This window comes from Etheostoma spectabile, chromosome 7 (assembly GCF_008692095.1).
Source record: "Etheostoma spectabile isolate EspeVRDwgs_2016 chromosome 7, UIUC_Espe_1.0, whole genome shotgun sequence".
Taxonomy (NCBI): Eukaryota; Metazoa; Chordata; class Actinopteri; order Perciformes; family Percidae; genus Etheostoma; species Etheostoma spectabile.
The window spans coordinates 7,571,094-7,579,035 of NC_045739.1; the positions used below are offsets into that span (position 1 = coordinate 7,571,094).

The window sequence follows — 7,942 nt, forward strand, 5'->3', positions numbered from 1 at the left end:
GGGGAAGAGGAGCTCCCTACACTTCATCAGAACCCCTACTTCATAACAAATGGAGTGTCTCTCTGGCGGAGGAGTGCCATCAGAAACACGCGTTCTCTCTATCCATTTAATTCCGGCAGTGGAGGAAGGGTCAGGGAGAGAGCAGTGGGTGCGTGTTCTGCTCTCCGCTCGCCGCTTCCCCAGTCACACAGTAAACTACCTTTTAGGAATTGTTTCTCAATAAGAAATGATCAGTCCATTTATCTGCACCAGGCGGGCCTGTCTCCTCACCCAGACCTCCAATATTTTTCGTTTGACCTGATCAGGGCTATAAACTAGACCAAGACACTTTCAATTTGTCACCCGAGGAGGCCTCTGTGAGTCCCATGCTACTGATTGCATCCTCCCTCCCAAATGTAGAAATTCCTCACATGCTTGAAATCTCTTGCTACTAGCTACTAGGAAATAGAGCCTCTCGTTCATGCTAAAAAAAAAATGTTCTGAGAGATAATCCCATCCACACACCATGTACAAGAGCATAGTGTTATTTTTGCATTAATGAATAGAGTCAGGTAAAAAGAGGATTTGTAAATAATAAATGACTCATGATTTTAAGTGCAAAAATTGTTTTCTCTCTCCCTCCTGCTTAACCAATACCTACAGCAAATTACACTAAGATAACACAAATGTATCTTATTTGTTCACTTATAAAGTATTATATATAAAAGTATAAGTCAATATGTTATCAACAGAGCCCCTGCATGTTACTTTATTGTAAATGCTTATCACTTTCACAGGGTACAAGCCACAAAAGATATGCCTAACTGTCATCAAGTCCAAGCAGTGCCTCCTAATTCCTCCTGCATTAACCTCAGATCTCATGCACATACTAACGTTAACAAACAAATGGGTGACCTGGATACAATCCTTTATCATGGTATATGATATGATATGGTATACAGTATGACATGGTCTAGAAAATTAAAAAAATATAATTTTTTTAATTAAAAATAGTAATGACAAACTAGAGAATAACAAGAATGGAATGCCTGTTTTGGACTAATCCATATAATTAAATACCTGACAAGTCAACATGCTTCATCACATTAATTTAAAAATAACTTAAAATCTTATATTTCCATTAAGCAGTCCTGATCATTGGTTTGTCACATTTCACATGACGGCCTAACACAACCAAAAATATAAAAAGGGAAATAGCAAAGTTATATGGTCTCAGGGGAATATATCGCCATAGCTATCATATGTGGGATGAAGAAAATCTAAAAGTCTAGGATCAACTGTGAACCCCTTCAACAAACACGATCATCATAAAACTGCGGGAGAAAACATGTATTACTGGTTGTTCATTGAGGGGAGAAATATTAACCACACTGTTTTCTGTCAAAACATGTACAAACTTTGAACGGGGGTAATTACAAGTCATACTTGACTTGCTTTCCCATCAAACCCTTTAAAACAGTTAAACATTCTTTGAATTGGATGGAACATGTCAATGATTTTTTGACAGCACTGAAATATGGTAAGGAACACTCAACCACGTACGTGCAACCTGTTCAAGCTGCTGCCTCGTCCGAGTCACATGCACACGATTAATCACTGATACCTCCGGCTGTCAACTCGCATGTATGTGGTTGCACAACATTAATGGGCAACTGAGTGGAACTGAAAAACAAAAGAAGAACATTTGCTATACGTCTCTTACTTGTTCTTGTAACTCAGTAAAGACATCAGGTGGGGAACAGCCTCCTTCCAAATACCGTCTGACGACACAGAGACAGATGCAGCATTGTTTCATTCACTGAAGATACCTAAAAGACAGGACGTAGAAGCCACATAAGACATTTCCCATATTGAGATACCGTAAATAATCAAACTGTAATGGTCTAATGACAGATTTCATGGTTGCTTCAAGCTTGGTGGTCATGTAAAATGTTTTGACACTTGCAGTGTCCATGATGCTGCGCAATTGCGCTCCATATCTTAACAGAAGTTGATATCAAGAATGATAAATAATACTTTCACAGCACAAATGTCTCTGTTAATTCTCTCTCACTGTTACAGACACAGAGGTAGACTAATTGGATGTCACAGAGAATAAGGCTTTTCACAAATAATATAAATTAAATAAATGAGAGAGAAAATGTATTAAAAGGTTATGTACTAAGCAACTTTCCAATTGTTTTAAGCTGCCATCTCCGGTTTATTCAGTTCTGTGGCACTTCACAATGTGCTCCGTGGAACCAGAAAACATGGTATCTCACACACACAATTTTACTCAACAATTAAGACATAATAAAATCAATAAGTCAGAACTCTCATTTACCTGGACAACAGATCACCATGGACAATATACGCAGCTTAAAAAAGAAAGTAAAGTGGCTGCATGACATGACCCCAACTGGTTAATGGTAACCCAAATCTGGTTTCATGAGGTAGCCAGGCAACTGTCAAGCCCTGGGAGAAAAGATGTGTATTGGAAGATCCATATTTTGCACAATATTTATGTAAGTTGGATATTTAGTCATGACCGAGTATGTGTGGGCTGCACTTTACATTGTTTTCAATTTATATAGTTAATGCCTTATTAGTTTAATTGGGTAGTAAGTAATAACCATGACTGACTAATTGACTCTACAGGCAAACCATTATTTCCGATTTCTTCACTACAGATTGTCGCTCTCTGTTGAAAGTGGAGGGCATAGCCTATGAAAAAAGCTGGACAACGTGGCTCCACTTCCTCCCATTGCGCAAAAGTGAAGCCAAAATAGCCACTACAGATTGTTGTACTCTGTTAGTGGAGGGTAAGAGATGCTGTGTTGTTGGATAGTTTAGATTTTTTTGAAGTGGGGTTATATGATATACTTGTCCATAGTCAGTGTATTACCTTCAGTAGATGGCGGTCGGCACACCCCCAGTTTTGGAGAAGCAGGTAGAAGTACTGGTAGCCTGGTGATCCAGACCCAAATCCGAAAGATTTAGGGTCTGGCATCGAGTAATGAAAGTCCCTATCTCGAGGGGCAGCACCAAGCGTGCATTTGAAAATCAAACTGCACTACGACCAATCACGACAACACACGGGGTGACGTATCCAGAGCACCATCCACCTATGTGATTGGTGCAGCTCGGCTATAAGGGTATAGTTAATGAGCAGCATTACTCGATACCAGAGAAACTCGCTGAGCAAATTCAAATAGTGCTCTCGCGAGAACTCTGGATTTCCAGGGTAGACTACTGGCACAGAAGCTAAGCAATGTACTGCTGTGTATGGGGCAGCAGCAAAACGTATTATAGTTAGCCACATACAAAAGGCCTGCCTAAAGAAAATCATTATTAGTTTAATTTTATGCTTTATTTAGAAAGTTTTCACTACTGTGCCTTGCCATGAGGCAGCCCTTTAGCAATGCTGCCTCAATCGGTTAGTTTATTTGTGTTGCTGTGCGACTTTGGTGTTTTAAGGAGTTAGTACAGATTCCAAAAAGTCGCACAATAACAAAAACAAAAAAAGGGATAAAAGCAGTGGTAGACCAGCAACTTTTGTGTTCTGCAAGGTAAAGTTACTGTTTTTATCAAAGAGGTCCGGTGGCTTCGAAGAGAGCATCAATGTATACAACGGCTGGTTCTCCATCTCAAAAGACGGTTGGAAATATTCCAACATTAACTGATTTTGTTTATTTTTTGTTTTTTTGTGGGTCTTTTGTCAAGGTGGATGAAATACATTTTGCTGCCACCCCTATCCAAAGCAGTACATTGCTTAGCTTACAGGTAATACTCTGACTATGGATAAGTAGTTAATAAAAAAAAACCCACATCAAAAAATCTGAACTCTCTCAATGTAACTCCAGCCACTGCATGTGGTTAATCACCATACTATTGGTGCCCAGTAACTGTTAACAACTTAATTTCAACTTTTTTTGTCATTCACTATGTCTAAGGTAACTGGCCCAAAGACTACATATCACTCCATAGTCACCTCATGTCACCTATAGAGATACCAACAGTCTGTGTCATGATAAGTACCACTTCTCTTATCCTACACTGTGTGATTGTCTCTTCTTTCCCCGGAAAACACTGGATCTTCCTTCCACCGACAACAAGTCTTAACCTCATAAACATATAATTGAGATTTCTACTGATTGTGGGAATGCATTCACAAGACAAACAACTGCAGAATACAGACTGACAAGTTCCAAAGTGATTAATTAGGGCGATCATACTTATTTGTCCTTATTTACCAGTATCTGCTTGTGCCACTGGCCAGACAGCAAATGCAACTGTGTAATTTTTTTGAATGCTTCTAGCCATCTCAGCGGGAGCAGTCATCACCACACGTCTGTTTTAGTCAGTTTATGTAAATGTATAGGTCAGAATGAGAAAACAATAAAAATTATTGGTAAAAAAAATAATATGTATATGTGTATATGTATGTTATACTGTATATGTATGCATGTATGTATGTGTATGTGTAGTTCAGTGGGGTAAGAAAAAGCTGTACCACTGACACACAAACAGAGGGTAAAAGCGAGCAGAGATACACAGCTCCTTAAATGCCCACTTGGCTGCATTTACTGTATATAGGGCTTTTATCCGAAGTGCTTTACAATTTGCCTCTTATTTACCTATTCACACACACTGATTGCAAAGAGCTACAATATATAGCCAAAGCGGTGGCAATAAACTTATAGCTAACAACAATATATTGATTATATTGCGTCTGATGTCTTTTATTATGGTAAAAACAAATGATTGCCTTCTCCGTTAGATACGTGTGAATAGCGGGATGCATGTGTCTGAATAATCCCATTCTTGAAAATGTATGTTATAACATGTAGTTAAGGACTAGTCTCTGCCTTGTATCGCCTTCCCTTTGTATCTCCTTCCCTAGTTCATTCAACTATAAAAACTCCATATCTTTCACAGTAACATAATAATTGATTCTTTAGAGCAATGCAAAACCTAAATAGTGTATAGGAGGACCAAGGCTGGATAAGAAACCAATTTCAAAATATTAAGTATGCACCAAAAGAGTAAGTCTGCAGAAATGGCAAGCCCAAAAAAAATGGCAAAAACAGCCCTCAGTGCACTTAGTTGAAACAAATGTGTAAACAGCCATTGTGTTGTAACTGAGGGCAAGACTATAACTGCTTCTTCAAAATACAGCTATATTTTTACACAGACTAAAACAAACTGGTTTGTAAAGTCATACCAGTGAGTGAGTTTTCTTGCCAAGAGTTAACTCTGGATCTGAAATTCAAAATCTGACCCAGTGCTACACAGTTAAAGAGTTTTAAAAAATGTCTTCATATTTTAGTTTGTTCTAAAAAGTAATTGTTTTCTGTCATATCGTTCATAAAGCATTAAATATTTAACACAATTTGGAGCACAAGGCAGTAACAATATTACATGAAACAACAATTAATAAAGAATGTTAGATAGGTATCAACTCTTTATATGTCTATGGGAATCAAACTACAGGGCTAGCAGCTAACTATAGCTAGCTAGCTAGCTAGCTGACTAAGGTCCACTTAAAAAAACAACTCTCTCAGTTAAATAAACTGTTAGCATACACACCTTACAGAGTTTCCCTAGCACATTTGTGTTAAGAACAACTTTGCGAGAGCACGCACTTTACACACGTCCGTTAGCTAACTACCAACTGACGGACGTTTAAAATGGGTAGAAATCACACAACTGGACCTTATTATACAGCCTTGAAAAAGACACTCAGGGGCCAGCAGTTCGATGCCGCGCAGGTATATTGGCGCGTTTTTTTCTTCTTCTTTAGTACTCTGCTGCTTAGCAACGATGTGCTCAGTGCTTCTACTGATGGCTGAGGGGTGTATTGCAGCAGACGGCACTCCTACACTCTGAACCGCTGCAGAGAGCTTTACCTGCCCTCTGGTGGACAAGAACCACTGCCTAGTGTGTGATAATAGGATGTACCATGTACACATATTAAATATATAAGGTATTAAAATTAGATTTTCACACTAGGTTCCTCAGCAAAAATTAGGATTGGGTAAAAAAATACACGAGCCACCTTAACCTTTTAAGTTTTTAATTGTGCTTTAGCATAATGTAATTATCAACACTGCAACAAAGTAATTGCAACACAGTCTTTCTATGCCAGAATACTACCTGGCCTTAGATTTTCTCTCTAAAAATGTTATTACATACAAAAATTTAGATTAAATATATGCCAATTAGCTTAAAATATGGAATTATGAGGATCTTAAAACTAGAGTTTGACACAAGTACCTCAAGATTGGGCCTAAAATTAGGTAATAAAGCAGGATGAAGTCAGTTAATATTGTATTTTAGTGTTGCATATTCACAAAGAAAAGTTTCCACAGCAGGCCTAGAACACTTGAGCTGCAACAGCACTGACAGGAACACATTATGAGAAAAATAAATGTGGATCTTTAATATCTTTTAGATGCTAACCCTGCAGTAAATATTCTCACATTTGTGCACAAATATCAATTTGCTGTGCTACAGATCACTGCAAGTAGGTCCATACAGCATGTTCATCATCCCTACATGGAAATCTAAGTCAAAACAACTATTTTTTAAGCTACAGACTTATCAGGAGGGGAACTAATAAACACAGACACTCACAAATACCCTCTTCCTGATCTTCAGAATCATTCAGTGGGCACAGTTTGTGGTACAACACTGACACCTCCTGGCAAAGTTGCACTGCATGCAAAGTACACTAGTTCAGTGTGGAAAAAAACATATTGAAAGCTAACACTCAGTACATGACCAATAAGGCTTTATTTGAGGATGTGAGGAGTAAATGGTGGGTGACAGTTTTTATCTCAAAGGTGAGCAATTACACAGGTCTACAGATTACTGCTTTGGCTGCATACATACTTAGTATCAGCAAAACATGTCAATGTTTTCATTTGCAATAAATCCTACAAGGTGATTGTAATGTGTAATGTTTATCATCTACATCAGAGTACCATTTAACATGCAAAGGTACCCCATTTGTATATCCATTTAATTTGAGTTGGTTTACTTATTTAGTAAATGGCGAGTTGTTCTGAGGTTTGACTACAGTTTCACTGAATCTACCTACAGTAGTAACCTCAAGAACAAGATCTACAAAAAAAAACATGCAGGCAGAAATGAATATTTGGTGACAGTGACCTTTCCTGTTTGAAAGCAAATGACAAACCTTTAATATACTGCTTACTGACGCTGTCAGGGCTTAATTCCTCTGAAGAAAAACTGAACCATAATGAAAACAAAAGCGGGAAATTGAATATGAAATGTAAATCACAAATAATTGGCCATTTTTTGGAACACCTGGGTGATGATGTTTATGGTAACGGGACAAAAAGTACATAAGTTCTTGCTCAAAAATCGTAAAAAGAAAGGCAATTATGATGGCTGAAATAGGATAAATGCTACCGTTTCTTTGAGGCTCTTAATGCACTTTATGTCATCACAGGAACAAATGGCACTTTATTTTTAGATTTGATTTCACAGCTTTTCATTTGCAATGCTTGGGTGAAATGTGAAATAGGCTTATAAAGAAAAATTGGCACAGAGTGGTGACAAGGCCACTATGTCGGCGCTAGACTATAGTAAAGTGACAATACTGTGGAAAACCAGGATCAAAAAGTAAAGGAATCTTTTCACAGTATCATTATTAGACCAAGAAGATAAAGACGTTTCCTTCCTGAAAATATATAACACTACATTCTGTATGAAGGTACAGAGAGTTAAGAAATCTAAAGTAAATTGGAGATAAAAGTAAACCAGTTAAAAACATAAAGCTATAAACCAGGCTAAACCTGGGCTGGGGCTGGGGGGACCCCAAAAAAAACTGACCTATAAGTCTCTCAAAGGGAATCCTCCTCACATACCATTGTCTTCCATTATTTATCATGCAGCAGAAAAATACAGCAATTAAAAAAATAATGAAGCCTAAGAA

The 7,942-nt window shown here is 37.8% G+C and overlaps 1 protein-coding gene and 2 long non-coding RNA genes across 3 annotated transcripts in view; all 3 read right to left on the reverse strand.

Moving 5' to 3' along the window:
* LOC116693045 (uncharacterized) overlaps nucleotides 1-5,763 on the reverse strand; it is a 25,770-nt gene extending 20,007 nt beyond the window's left edge. Inside the window, exons 1-2 of the long non-coding RNA XR_004332836.1 lie at nucleotides 5,569-5,763; nucleotides 1,703-1,808 (exon numbers count right to left, since the gene is read on the reverse strand). This is a non-coding gene — a long non-coding RNA (uncharacterized LOC116693045). The remainder of the gene's footprint in view (nucleotides 1-1,702; nucleotides 1,809-5,568) is intronic.
* Nucleotides 2,833-3,254, reverse strand: LOC116693046 (uncharacterized). The gene is made up of 3 exons (XR_004332837.1): nucleotides 3,239-3,254; nucleotides 3,098-3,104; nucleotides 2,833-2,938 (listed from the first exon to the last, which is right to left on the reverse strand). It is a non-coding gene; the product is annotated as an uncharacterized LOC116693046 (long non-coding RNA).
* Nucleotides 5,764-6,750: 987 nt separating the features above from the next.
* dhx35 (DEAH-box helicase 35) overlaps nucleotides 6,751-7,942 on the reverse strand; it is an 8,178-nt gene continuing 6,986 nt past the window's right edge. The window contains exon 21 of the mRNA XM_032521715.1: nucleotides 6,751-7,942. This exon is cut by the window's right edge and continues 459 nt beyond it. The gene's annotated coding sequence lies outside the window, so the exon portion shown is untranslated.